At 52.9% G+C, this 14,147-nt stretch overlaps 1 protein-coding gene across 1 annotated transcript in view; it reads right to left on the reverse strand.

Moving 5' to 3' along the window:
* Grik3 (glutamate ionotropic receptor kainate type subunit 3) overlaps positions 1 to 14,147 on the reverse strand; it is a 232,720-nt gene that overhangs the window by 147,842 nt on the left and 70,731 nt on the right. The window lies entirely within an intron of this gene.

Raw genomic sequence — 14,147 nt, forward strand, 5'->3', positions numbered from 1 at the left:
CCTCTGCAGCTCCTGCACTGTGGCCTCTGGGGCCATGCAGGGCAGCAACTAGCACTGGCTCTGCACTCAGAGATGGGCCTCCCCACTTCCTCATCTGCACAATGGGACAGTGGCACCCGTCACCTCTCAAGGCTGCTCATCTTCAAGGAGGTGACATCTGCAGGGCACTCAGCCCAGGCCTGGCAGACGACCCAGGAAAAGCCCAGTACGCAGCGGCTGCTGCCATCTTTATATTAAAGTCATTAGCAGCGTCTGGGCTGACCCCAGGGCACTCTCTGACCAGAAGGGCCAGCTTCCCAGCTGAAGAGGTGGGCCAGGCAGCATCCAGCCAGGCTGCCCAGCCACTCTGGCCTGTGGGCAGCAGGTGTACTCAGCGGGCCCCACCCCTTGGCCAGGAGCCACACTGTTCATTAAGCAAATGGTCCACAATGGCCAATGACCAGCAGAGCAGGAGGTGGATGCCTCTCTCAAGCAGGTCTCATCAAAGGCAGGCGCCGGCAATTTCTAGATCTAAGTGGAACATATTTTTCCTGATTCGGCAGTTTCAAGCAACTTGCATTGTCTCCAAATAAACAGTGGAGTCACAGCTATTAGTTTTCTGGACAAAGTGCAAGTTTAGGGTAGAAATCACAGTGGGGTGGGAAGGGGGCGGTGGGGAGTGGGCTGGGACTGAGCTGCTGGAGGAGGACCTGACCCTGTCTCAAGGCCTGGACCCTCTGCCTTGACAGAGATGGGTTCTTTGGCATTTAGTTTCCCACAATGGAATAGAAAAAAATCCAAGTGTCAATCACAGACCTTCAAAACTGGCAGGGACTTGTGACATCATTTAGAGTGATCCTGCAACATCATTTAGACTGATCCTTCATGCGACAGAATGGAGGACACTAGAGATTCAGGAGAAAATACAGATGGCTCAAGACTGTCCATCAAGTCAGAGTCACAGCCTGAGCCTCCAACTCAGGTATTAGTAGATAACACATAGCCCTCAGCACGTACCACTTCAGAGGGGCTTGGGATATATAGACTTTTCTTGGGCCAGCACCCTTCCTTGAAAAGACAGAGTTATAGCTTGTATCTCAAAAATTCAGGAAACGGAAGCTCAGAGAAGACAGATGACTTGTCCAAAGTCACACAGTTGATGAACAGTAGCTCTGCATGTCTTGCTCATGACAATGAGTTTCTTATTCCCATGTGTCCCTGAGGACGAATACAACCCTTGGTACTCCAGGAAGACTCACCAAAATTCTGGGGTACCTAGTCTCCCCCCAGGTGACAAATGCCTGACCCCCAAGGAAGTCTCTATTTGGTAAGAGGCAGAAGACACACTTAAGAATCTGACAGAAGTGACAGGGGATCTGGGATTCTGAGAGGCAACCAGAGAAAGTGTCACCTGGGTGGGGGCTGGGCCTGCAATCAGTTAGGAGATCAGATACCCAATGGCAAGAAAACCACTGCTCCAGTCAGGATCTGTACCCAGGGCCTCCAGGGTGCACCCTGACTTTGGGCACTGGGCTTATTCTGGACATCTGTCCTTGGTTTGGGTGACACGGGACATGTGATGCTCAGCAGGCGGCAGAATGGACAAGCATTCCCTAGGTCTGAGTAGGGAGACAGAGGGTCCTCCCATGTGGAAATTATGTTCAGGGTGGTTGTTGGGCTGCTTGTCTGGAGTAGTGATTTTAGACACTGGCATGATGTCATCAAAAAGCCTTGGGCAGATAGGCCCATTCCTGAAACACACACCTAACTGACTGTGGCTCTGTTGTCCACAGGCCCCTTCTGAGTAGACAGTCTCTCTTGAAGTTGGTTAATAGGCAGTGATAGCGACAACACAGGCAGTGATTGGAGCCTCATTTGCACTTTGTCCTGTGCTCATGCAAGACTGGGAGGCTGATTGGTATCAGGCATGTCTCCTGACATCAGGCAGCTTATAGATGGTAGAACTACATCTAAACCAGGGCACTTTACTGCTCTGGGCACTATCCCCACCCATCAGAATGTCACATACCCCAAGAAGACCTTGAGACCTCAGCAATTTGTTTTTCAATATCTTCTCCAAGCACACTGGCTCAGAAGGGGTGAGACAGGACAGAGTGGAATGAAAGAGACATGCCCGTGAAAGAGGGAGGCTGCGGTCCCCGGGATTTGGATGGTGGTGCTTCTGCAACTGTGGCGGGGGGGTGATACAGGAGGAGGAACAGAGGGTTCAAGGCAGGGAGAGAAGAGAGTCAAGGAGAGGAGCGGGAGGAGCAGGGAACAGACTGGGGAGGATCATCTGCTCCCTGGCTGCTCTGGGCCTCATGCTTTGGCTTCCAATCACACCCTGCCTTTACCCTCCCACATCTTTTGGCTCTGTCCTTCCTGTTCCACCTCACACCTGACAATTCCACCTTCAGACTCTGTGGTCTCTGCCCTCTTCTCCCCTCCTCTGTTGCTGCAGCCTAGTGCCTATCTTTTCTCTCCTGGCCCCCTGACCACTCCCTTTCCCACTGGTCTCAGCCTCCAGTCCTGTGCTGCTCACAGTCGGAGGTTCCTTTCCCCTGTGCCTCTCCTCCTGGCCCTTCACTGCTCAGAACCTCCGAGTCTGGCTACCACCTACAGAACTGAGTCCCCATCTTTACTCTGGATGAGGGGATGGATCCTCTGCCATCTTTCCTCTACCTCCCTGCCCTGTCTTCCACCTGTCCACCCTGCCGAGTTTTCCACACTGGGCTCATGCAGTTGATCAGAGAGAATTCCCAAAGTGCTCACACCTTCCACCCACTCCCCATCTTTCCTGAAGGCACTGCCAGGAGCCACCACCTAACACACTGTCATTTCTCCAATCCACTTGCCTCCACGAAGGCAAGGCAGGCTTTCATTTGGAGCCATATTGTGGAGCTGGGCAGTACCCGAAGTTCTGGCGACCATTTTTGTCAGATACACGAATGACTACCCCACTACCCTCAAGTGCGGGCTGTTTGCAACATCAATTAGGGTTGCTTCCCAGTCATCCTGGTGCACCCCACTCATACCTGGCTGAAATGGAACCTCGACCCATCTCAGGGCATCTCTTCCAGGCAGCTGGCACCTCACATATTATACTTCCTGGCAGTCTCCCAGTGGCTTGTCTGTAAAGGGCCTGCATTTTATCACCTGGCCCTGGACTTCCTAAGCAATGGAAGGTCTGTGTCTCACTTGGCTCACCCACTCCTGCTCCACAGCACCTGGTACCAAATGGCACAGACTAGGTGCTTGTTAACCATTCCTTGATCAGAGACGATATGAATGAAAACTTCACCCAGAAAACGTTTGTCTGAAGTTCACCCCCAAATACTATACTGGATGGATGCCCACTATGGGCCAGGTGCTGTACTGGGAGAGCCCCTACTATGTGCTAAGCACCATAAGAAAAGGCAGCCACTGTGTGCCAGTCTGGACCACTGCTCACTGTGTACAGGCCTTGTTTGTATGAGCTCCTATGAGGGAAGGGCAATTATGTGCCTAGCATCATGCTGAGGAGGAACTGCTGTGTGATGGGTCCTTCCTGCAGATGGGAAAGAAAAGGCCCTACCTGCAGGCCTCTCTCAGTCAACCTGGGAACAGCAGGAAAAGACAGAGGAGAGAAAGAAGGAAGCACAGGGGAGATTAGTAATAACTATTTATTCTGGCAAATTATGAGTGTGTGTAGGGCCATCTGTGCACTTAGCTCCTCACCAGTCAGGCCAGCGCAGGAACCCAGCTAGACGCTGGGCCTGCCATCAACCTGTCGACACCCAGGAAGAGTACCCAGCCTGCCTGTCTCCAACCCTGAAGCCCACCATCCACCAGGTAGACACCCAGGAGCTGCTCTAAACCTGAGGGTGGGCACAGGTGCCATGGAGGTGCCCCCTACCTGAGCTGAGCTGGAGGCTCCTTGTAATTGAGGGCACCTAGGACCCAGGACACAGAGGTAGCTCCTGGGGCCTACTGAACATGAGTCCTGGGACACTGCATTAAGCAGCCTGCTGGAAAGCCCAAAGGTGGCTTTGTCCAAGGGGTAAGTGAAGGACCCAGAGAGAGGCCATTCTCACTGCCCAGATCAGCAGTACAGAGCAGGCCTTGGGCCTTGTTTAGCTCCACTAGGAAACAAGAGGCCAGTCTGGGCTTGGTCCCAGAGATGTGGTGTTTCCTCAACTTAGTCTTGACCTGAACCTCAGGTTGAATCTTGACTTTAACCCATCTGACATCTGACCCTAGTTACAAACTGAACCCCAAATTTTACAAACCCCCAGTCTGTTGACTGAAGTTACTGAAGGATAAGTATTCTCTGGTTCTTCCCTGAAACAGACAGGTGACAGGACCTTGCTGAGCAAGACAGTCCCTGGGTCATATGGTTCTGAATGTCAATGGCTTGAGAGAGACAGCAAAAGACCATGTATTCAAAAAGAAAAAGAACAATACCAATACAGCTAGCATTTATGGAGTACCTACTGTAAACAGACACCATTTAAAATACTTTGCACATATTAATCCTTTCATTCTTTATCAGAACCCCATTTTATAGAGAAGACACAGAGGCAAAGAATGATTAAGCAACCTTCCTAAAATCACATACTCCATAAGTATCAGAGTCAGGATTTGAACCCAGACCCCACCTGGCTCCAGAGTACTTGTGTGTGCCCGTCATACTGGAGCCACTCTAAATGTGTGCCAGACCTTGTTTCAGTGTGTGGGCATGCACATGCATGTGCATGCATACACATACACAAGTATCTCATTTTCTTTCTTGGAACAATGTTACGAAATAACTTTGATTACCTAAAGGTGCAGAAATTGAAACTCTGAAAGGAGAGGTGGCTTGCCAAAGATAGCACGGCTAAGATGCCAGCTAATTGGCATTCAAAGTTAGAGTTTTAAATATGATCTATCCTTACTAAACACACGTCCACTGAATAACAGAAGGGAAGAAATGAACATTTGCAATGACACCATCCAGCAAAACTCCATTACTGTCTCATGACAAACGCCGTCCTAACAGACTGGTGGTCAGGCCACAGTTCGAGTGTGAGCCCTTCTTGCCATACTCTGGGATAAATCAGATTTCAAAAAGACAGGACACGAGTGGACATGGGACAGCCTGCTTCAGGACTCAGCTAAGCCAGGCTGTGGGGTGGTGGGTCTGCAGTTCCCTCAGTCCTATTCTGTGGTCTGCCTGCATCAAGACAAATGTCTCATGAGGCCTGCCTGTTTATCCTTAGAACTGTCTCAATGCGAGCTCAGTGGCTCCCTGTGGCAGAACAGAGTTGCCACTTTGTGGGGCTCACAGCTTGGGAAAACCGATCTCAAATAATCCATGTTCCCACTTACCAATCATTCATGTCCCGGGACGCCAGAGGCCTGTGATTTGGCAGTGACGGGGACAGGAAGCCTGGAATGGGGCAGGGAGGCCTCCAGTATGGGCTGGAGTCAGAGGGTTTCTGTAAGAGCAGCCAAGGTACGGAAGAACAAAAGTCCTCGGATCCAAAGAGAACATTTCCCAGCTTGGCAGAGGAGCTGCCTGAGCCAGGAGGCCATGTCGCTCCAAGTCACCCAGGGCACCCACTGCAGAAGCTAAAGGCAGGGAGGCTGTACCCTAGAGTCCTCGGAGGGTCAGTACCTGTGAGCATAGCCTGGCACAGGCGATGGTCAGGCCCACAGAACCCTCCAAAGGGAAGATTCAGTTGGGCTCCACTCAACTGAGCTCACCCTGAGTAAAGGATAGCAAACACCCAGGGTCCTGGGGTCTGGGACAGTGACACCCGGAAGAAGGACTTGCAGACACTGGGGTCTTTGGATCCTCTTTCCCTCTCCATTTTTCCCCAGTGCAAACTTGGGGGTGGTCTCATGATTACTGGGGGCTGAGTGGCCAGAGCCAGGCCCTGTCCTCAGCAGTGCGGCCTCTGCCCTACTTATGTCTGCACCACCATGCCAGCCTCACGCAGATTAATGAGGGCAGGCTGAGGCCCTGCATTGGGGGACTGGCCTTGTTTCTAGGTGACCAGATACTTGAGCCTAAATTAACTTTGACTACCCTTTATGTTCTCCTGCTTGGGCTGGGCAGGCAGAGGGAAAAGGGGGAGGAAGAGCAGGAGGCAAAGCGTGTAAGAGGAGGAAGGAGAAGCAAAGTAATTAAAAAGATGGGGAAAGGAGGGAGGGACGTGTAAGAAGAGAGGGAGGAAAGGAGGTGAGCTGTCTACTTCAAGTCCCTCCTACTCTGCCAGGCAACCCCTCTTGGGCCCTTTTGTAGGTGACTTCTCTCCCTTGCAGCAGGAACAAAGGGACAGAACATTCCTGTCCATGCACCACTTTAGCTCACAGTGTGCCAGGACCAAGCACCTGGCTTGGAGAAAAGTGGTTTTCTCAGCAGGATGAGGGACAGGGATGGCTGGAACCCTGCCCACTGCTTTTTGCTGCCCAAGACCATGAAACCCTTGTCATCCTTCAAAACCCTACTTAAAGAGCCCACCTCTGGGAAGTGTCCTCAGAGCTCCTTACTGACCAGCCTCTTCTGTCCTCTCCCTGACAGCCCAAGCCATCTCCCAGGCAGTGCCTCGTGACAGTTCACGTTCATGGTGCCAGTCCCTGAACACACCAGGAACAGAATGAACTGGATGAGATCGGATTTTCTGGCCAGACAAATCTGGGTGAATCCCTGCTCCATGTCTCATGAGCTCTGTGGCCACTGATGAGTTTCTTGGCCTCTCTAGACTTCAGTGTTCTTGTCTCTACAATTGTTCCTTGAGAGTGGAGAAGTAAATCACATAATACAGTTCCTCATTTATGCACACAATGAGTCTGCTGAGTGGCACCTGGGAAGCCAGAACAGGAAGTATAAGTGATTTTGCCTTCTCAGAGCATAGAGCTGGTGGGACCAACAGACAATAAGAGGCTTGGGAATGAAAGAATGTCCAACTACGTAAGTGCTAAAGGGAAGAGGAGGTTGGGATATAGACTTGGCATTGTGTGTGGCTCTCACGTACAGGGCAGGGAGACTCTTCAAGGTGGAACAGCTCGAGCTGGCAAAGGATGAGCAGGAGGCCTGCGTGTGATCAGAAAGCTCACCTTAGGAGAAGGCACGAGCCACACTATGAGGTGTGTGGCAAAGAGTGTGGATCACCTTCAGGCGTCTATACTGGGTCCTCCAAAAGGGCTCTGCAGGCTAACCCAGGATTGCCTGGAAGAGGAGGAGAGGGATGCACTCAGCCATACATTCAGCACATTTGCTGGGCTCAGCTCTGTGCTGACAACATGTCTCGCTTACTGTGGCACCGAGGATGTCATATGGATAGCCCTGTCTCAGCCCTTCCTTAGGGAGCTTAAGAGAAGCCAGGAAAACAGTGTCCAGACAGTCTCCCTTGGACTTCGGCAGGTGCTAAGGGGTGCTCAGCACTGGCAGAGTGGAAAGTGGGCTTGGCCTGGCATGAGCTGGGGGCAGATGAGGGAGGTCACTGGAGACCTCCCTGAATATGAGCTACTGCCCTGGGGTCTTTAGGTGGATTTGTGGGCCCAGCTGAGGTCTTGGGTCTCATCCTAAGAACAATGGGAAGCTACAGATGGCACTAGCCAGGGAGTATCAAGATCATATTTGCAGATTCTGTCAGTGGGAAAGACTGAGGGGTGGGGCTGGGGCAAGAACAGCTCAGGTGGGTGTGGCCATAGCCAGGATGGGCTGGCAGCAGAGGAAGTAGGGGAAAACTGACATGTGAATCTAAAAGGCAAAGTCCCAGGAAGATGGGGTTAAAGAGAAAGGATTTCCAGCTTAGGGTCCAGGGACCTAAAGGGGCCATCTCTGGGGACTCTGTCTTTGAAATGTCCCTGTGGAGATGTGGGGCAGATGGTGGGAGCTGTGGTCTAGTGGAGAAAGGAGATGTCCACAGGGGGTATCACCAGCTTCCTCAGCACCAAAGCTGGCCCAGAAGAACTCCATACAGGGCAAGCACCATGGGGCCTTGAGAGGTGACAGTCTGAATGAGGAAGACTCCTCTGGGAAAGGCCAACAGAGAGGACACAAAGAGGCCTGTCTCTCCCAGAGGCTGTCTCCACAGTCAGATCGCCCTGAGCCTCCACCTTTGTGGTGCTGTATCAAGCCTCCGTCAGGGTCAAGCTTCGGCGCAAAGCAGGAGGAGGACTTACAGGGGCTGGATGTCCAATGTTTAGGCATTGCCAGGGGCATGCTTTAGCTGGAGAGTAGGAAGGGGTTCCAGGAAGAGGGGCTGGGCAAGGGACTCTTGTAGTCAGGGAGGGCTTCTCTAACGCACATGAAGATGGGGTGAGGTCATCCTATTGGAAGACATCGGGGTCAAGCTTCGGCGCAAAGCAGGAGGAGGACTTACAGGGGCTGGATGCCCAATGTTTAGGCATTGCCAGGGGCATGCTTTAGCTGGAGAGTAGGAAGGGGTTCCAGGAAGAGGGGCTGGGCAAGGGACTCTTGTAGTCAGGGAGGGCTTCTCTAACGCACATGAAGATGGGGTGAGGTCATCCTATTGGAAGACCTCACTCCCCAGCACCCTTCTCTTTGGCTGTCTCTTCAGTGGGCCATTGCATTCTCCTGGCCTCATCCCAAACCCAGAGGAGCATCATCATTAGAGGATGTGCTCACCAAGAGTCACAAAAGGCCTCCCTAGAGAAGGCCAGGGGCCAAGAGAGAGGCCAGAGGGCTTTTCTGAAGGAGCAGCAGGAGTGAAGCTTGGAGTGGCCCTGGGCCTTGGAGTACAGCAGCAAGATGTGGTCTTTACTGAGTGGGCAGTCACGAAAGGATGTAGAGCAAGGATGGCTTTGAGAAGTAAGCAGAGGCCTGCAGGCTACTTGGAGGACAGGAGACTGAAGTCAGAAGCAGGACAACAGGTCTATGTGCCAAAAGACTGGTATCTGAAGCCCCATCTGTGACTGGAAAAAACTGGGGGAAGATTGTGTATCCACATCCATGCTAGCACAAAGGCCATGAGTGTACATCTGCACACACAATGGCACATACAAGCACAGATATCCCAGAGATGGCCAGGTACAGACATACAAGCTCAAGCTAGGTAGAGGTGTCCTTCAATCCACAACTTAAAGTGCAGAGTGGACACACACCCATGGGTGTGGACAGAAGGATGTTCGTATGTATATCCACAAGGTCACAGGTCCTGGAGGAGCCCTGGGTGGTGACCTGCTCCTCCCAGGACAGGCAGGAAGCTCACACTGGCCCTTCCCTGGATAGTGACACTTCAGGTGGTGGGTGCCAGACTGAAGGCAGAGGCTTGACCCACCTGAGCCCCAGCCTCTAGCAGCCCTAACAGTTCCTGAACAGCAGAGTGAGGAGGTGTCCATAATGGGTCTTCAAACTTACTCATTGGCTGAGGCCTGGGAATACACCAACCAGCTAGCCAGCTGCTTTTCCTTTTAAAATAGCAGCCATGGATAGGTGACAGCCCACCTGGCTAATGGCAGAGCCTGGTGACACTTGTCATCAACCTGACAGACAAGCATGACCATGCAACACAGCCCCAAGACCATAAGCAGGCACAAGCTTTGAGTTACCCAACAAAGCTGGGACACAGGGTGCACACTTTCACACTGACAACCTCCTAGGGTATGTGCATGCATGTACATCAGATCCAGATAGCCTCAGCAAGTACATGGCTTACTCACGTGTATGGCATGATGGCAAACAGCTCTAAACACCTTGGCACATGCTGCATGGATACAAATGCCCTGTACACTAAAGCACACACACATACACACACACACACACACACACACACACACACGCACACGCACTGTCTGTCGGCCCTTGGCTCATAGTCTCAGCCCTGTCAGTGTCAGTTAGGATCTTCTCACTGCCTCCCCTCCCCCTCTCCTACCCAACAGGGCTGGGGCTCCGTTCTGCCTGGTGTCCGTGAGGGGTGGACGTGGCCTGCAGCCAAGACCTTCATGACAGGCTCAGCATCTAGACAGGATTCTTGGAACTGTAAGGAACTGATAGGGGACAGCTAAGCATAAGAATCTTCGTGACACCTCTTCCTTCAGACCTCTGGGCTTCCTCAGTAGCCAAAGGCATCAGAAGAGGGTCTCAGTAAAGCCTCATGGGCAGCCACAGCCTGGAGACTGAAGGACCCAGGAGCTCAGATTCCAGTGCTTCCAGTCTGGACTGGCCAGACATGTGGGCTGTGAATAGCTGAGCCCTGGAAGCAAGAAGGGTGGAGGCACAGATGAGCGTTCTGGGGTGGGAGCTTCAGCTATGGACGTGAAGGGGCTGAGGTGCTGCGTAAGCAGAAGCTAGAAAGAGGAAAGTTCCTCCGCAATATTAAATCACTCAGTGTAACGTCTCCCTGCAGTCATTTAAATGACTCAAAGCCTCACAGTGCAACTGCCACCATTTACCCAAATGGTGGCCCGGAGGCAGTATTCTAAACACACCGGAAAGGTCGAGAATCTGCTAAACCCTTCCCTACCGCTGACCGACAGACAGACAGTCAGACAGACAGACAGACAGACGGGCTTCTTTGCTCCCGGGGGAAAGGGCTGCCCAGGGCTATGTCCACCACTCTGCATCCTTGACAGCTCCTTCCTTCCACAGTTCAGCGTGGCTCTGAAAAGTCCTGGGGCCAACCCTCCAGAAAATCTCAGAAGAGGCCCTGCACAGAACCTCCCAGACAGAGGACGCAGTCCTGGGTGAAGTGGTGACCATAACACCCCTCAAGCCCCGCCCAACCACTGGTGGCTGATGGTATAGTTTATTAGTTTAGCTTAACTTTCACATTTCTAAAGTAAATTTCCAAACTTTGCACCCTCTGTCTAGAGACAGCACCTATTCATGATTGATCACATACAGCTTCATCTACTCTCTCACTACCTCTAGGCCCTGCCCTCAGAAAGCTGTCTGTCCCTGTCCTGAGTGGACAGCAGCATCTTATCTGTGTCACTCTGGAAGAATGATGTACCCTCTATCCACCAGAAGCAAGACTTCCTCCATCAGAGCCCACTGCACGGCAGAAGGCCTGGAAGTGGGTGGGTCTTGAGAGGACTGGGTAGCAGTGTACCACCTAGAGGCTGGTGTGGGAAGAAGGCTTGGGAAGATGTTGCTGGTCAGGCTGAGATGGGGAATGGGTGTAGCAGGCAATAACTGGGCTGGACGAGGCAGGGGTCCCTCAGCACGATGGCTACCTGGGTCTCCTATAAAAGCAGGAGAGCGGGGTCTTGTTTCAAAGAAGACGTGGGTGTAATTTGGGGGAGGTTGTTTGGTAGCACAGGGAAGGGGACAGGGTGGCTTACACTGTGAGCCAGACGCCCCAATCCTCCATCATCTCTTAAACAGCCCTGGGAGGTAAGAATATGCTATGAGACAAGAGTGGAAACTGAGGCTCCAATCACAAGCCCAGAGTAAGGCTAGGTTGGGTTCTGAACATTCATCAGAGGACCTGGAAGCCTACACTCCCACCAACAGAGACAGAGGGTGTGTTCACGCTGCAGGGACCTTTCTGTGCTGGGGCAACTGGGAGCCAGGATTCTGAGAAAATAGTTCACATGCTCCATGAGGGAAGGGCAGAGGCCATGTCTGCCTCGGTGCTTAACCCAGCCCTTGGCATCAGGAGATGCTCATAAGCATCACTGAGAGAGTGGAGGTGAGGATAAGATGAGGGTACAGAGGCCCTGGAGAAGGCATGGAACCCCAAGGGTGAATTAAGTATGTGAAGGTCTAGGGGAACTGAGCCCAAGCTCTTTTAGTCTACTTTAGAATCTCTGAGAACAGGGCAGAGGAAGGCTGCTTAAAGGCTCTGCCCAGCCCCTGGGACCTCCTACTCAGCATCTCTGAGACTCTGTGGCTCCTGGGGATCACTTTCTTCACCTCTGACAAGATCCTAGACACAGAGCTGTCCTTCCAGGTCTTCCCAGCCAGCTCTGGTGCCTGTACAGCAGTACTCCTCTTCCTCCATGCAGTGATGACAAGATATGCGCAGGAAGCGAGCATCCAGGCCCCTTTTATGCCAAGACCAGCCAGGCTGGAGCAGAACATAGCTCCACAGAGCAAAGGTGTTGATATAGCCTTTTCCAGGGAGCCACAACACCCACATCACCACCCTCGCAGCTTTGCTGGGGGTCAACGGTTCCTCCAGAGCTGGCACTAGCACAGGGAGATGACCCCATCCTTAGCAGCGACATCCCGGGGACAGCAGCTCACTTGTCATCTCCTCCACACATCACTGATTTCAGCAGACGTTTAGTAGCGCAGCATGTCCCCGTACATAGAGGTAGGCACTGAGCGATCCACCAGGCACCTGCCTACCTATGCTCACACCCACACCCTGTCCTCTCCACCTGCCCTCGAGCACCCATCATCCCTCCCTCAGCAGACCTGCCTGGCCCAGGCCCTGGGCTAGGGTTAAGGGGCATCCAGAGGCAAGCAGGAAAGGGGCCTCAGTCTGAATTCTAAAGTCTGAAATAGCCCACCACAAATTATCTTTGTTCTGACAGGCTGATTAGCATAATTATCCCATCAGAGGAGAGAAAAAAAACAGGAAAGGACAAGGAAGTGGCAGAGAAAGAGCCGGGGGCAGAGCCAAAGACAGCAACAGGCACGGAGAGAGGGAGAGAGGGAACGTCTCCAAGGAGGCTGCAATCTCCTGAGCAAGGATGCCCAGGGACCCAGGCAGCAAGGAGCCCCTTCCTTCCAGGCTCAGCCTGGGCCTTTGGCCCTGTCAGCAGAACAGGAGGCTGACTGAGTGATCTCTAAGGTCCTGCTGACTCTACCTCAAAGGCCTGTAGACAGCAGCCCTGGGAGGTATCAAGGTTGCAGGACCCTCTAGGCACAGTCCTTCTTTAAGACAAGTCACACCCCGTCCCCACTTCCCTTAAGCAGCAGCCCAGTACCTGGGCATCCTTCCTTTGGACCAGGCACTGTGTAAGTCCCTAGGGCCACAGCAGCAACTTAGAGGCCCAAAGTCCCTGTTTCCAGTGTGCACGCAGCCTTGGGGAGGGGCAGAGAAACCCAGCCAAGGGACTTCCCACACTATAAGAGTTGGTCCAAGGGTAAGGGTAGGGTGCTCTGGGGATGCAGGTGAACAGCTACTTCAGGCACGTTGGTGGAAGACATGGGAACATCTTCCAAAGGAAGGAGGCCCAAGGAAGGAGCTAGAGATGGGAAGCATCTGATGGTAAGAGCAGAGGCCCAGCCCTGATGGCACCAGACATTGCGGTGGGGAGCTGTTGCTCCCTGGCCTCCCAGTACCTGCCTCTGAACAAGTTTCCCCTCCATAGTTCCCTCACGGTTGGGTTGCAAGATCCCACACATGGCTCTTTCCATGCCTGTCAGTCCCAGTCCTGGGTGCACAGGTGACATAACACATCCTCACAGAACAGTCAGGACGCAGGGGCTCAGGCCCCTGAGGCTCCCTCCTGCACTATCTCTCCTCCCAAGGGAAGGTTCAAGGTCCCTAGTACATATACCAAGAGGTCTAACTCCAATCTCTTTTTAGGAAGGGTTGGAAGTGACTCTTCTAGATTCTGGAGAAACAGAGGGCAGAGAAAGAAGACCGAGCAACCAGGGCAGGAGCAGAAAGGGATAGTAGCAAGGGCGGAAAGGACACGACACAGAGCCAGCGGGTGTCACAAAGGAGGATGGAACTTGAGAGGGAAAGAAGAGGATGGTGAGATGCTAGCTGGGGCCAAGCCAGCCCTGGGTCAGGGTCCTGGGCGGGAGGCTTGGGATGAGGGTCGGCTGTATGCCCAGTGTCCCCTCGCCCATCTGTCTGTCCACAGGAGCTAATCTCAGCCTTCCACTCCATCAGGCTGGCAGGACTCTCACCCTTACCTCCTGCCCATTTGGCTCTTTCAGTGTGTCTGGAGGAGGCGGCAGGAGGCGGGCAACAGAGAAAACAGCTCCAGGAATAAACACTACCACCCCCTCCCCCCAGCCTCCTGAGACCAGGATACTCAGGACACCAGGTGGAACATGAAAGTCACACCCGTCATGCTTCCTGATGGCTCCCTGCATGCCCAGAAGGAGGCTTGAGAGCTGACTTACATGAATAACCGTGAGGTCAAGGGCGACTTTGTCTAGCACCGTGCTGGGTTCTTCTAAGCATTATCTTCTTGAGTTCACACAACAGGATCTCTGAGCTGTTCACCAGTATTCACTCCCTTTGAACATCTAAGGCTCAGAGAGG

This window comes from Nannospalax galili, unplaced genomic scaffold (genome assembly GCF_000622305.1).
Source record: "Nannospalax galili isolate Female #2095 unplaced genomic scaffold, S.galili_v1.0 scaffold944, whole genome shotgun sequence".
Taxonomy (NCBI): Eukaryota; Metazoa; Chordata; class Mammalia; order Rodentia; family Spalacidae; genus Nannospalax; species Nannospalax galili.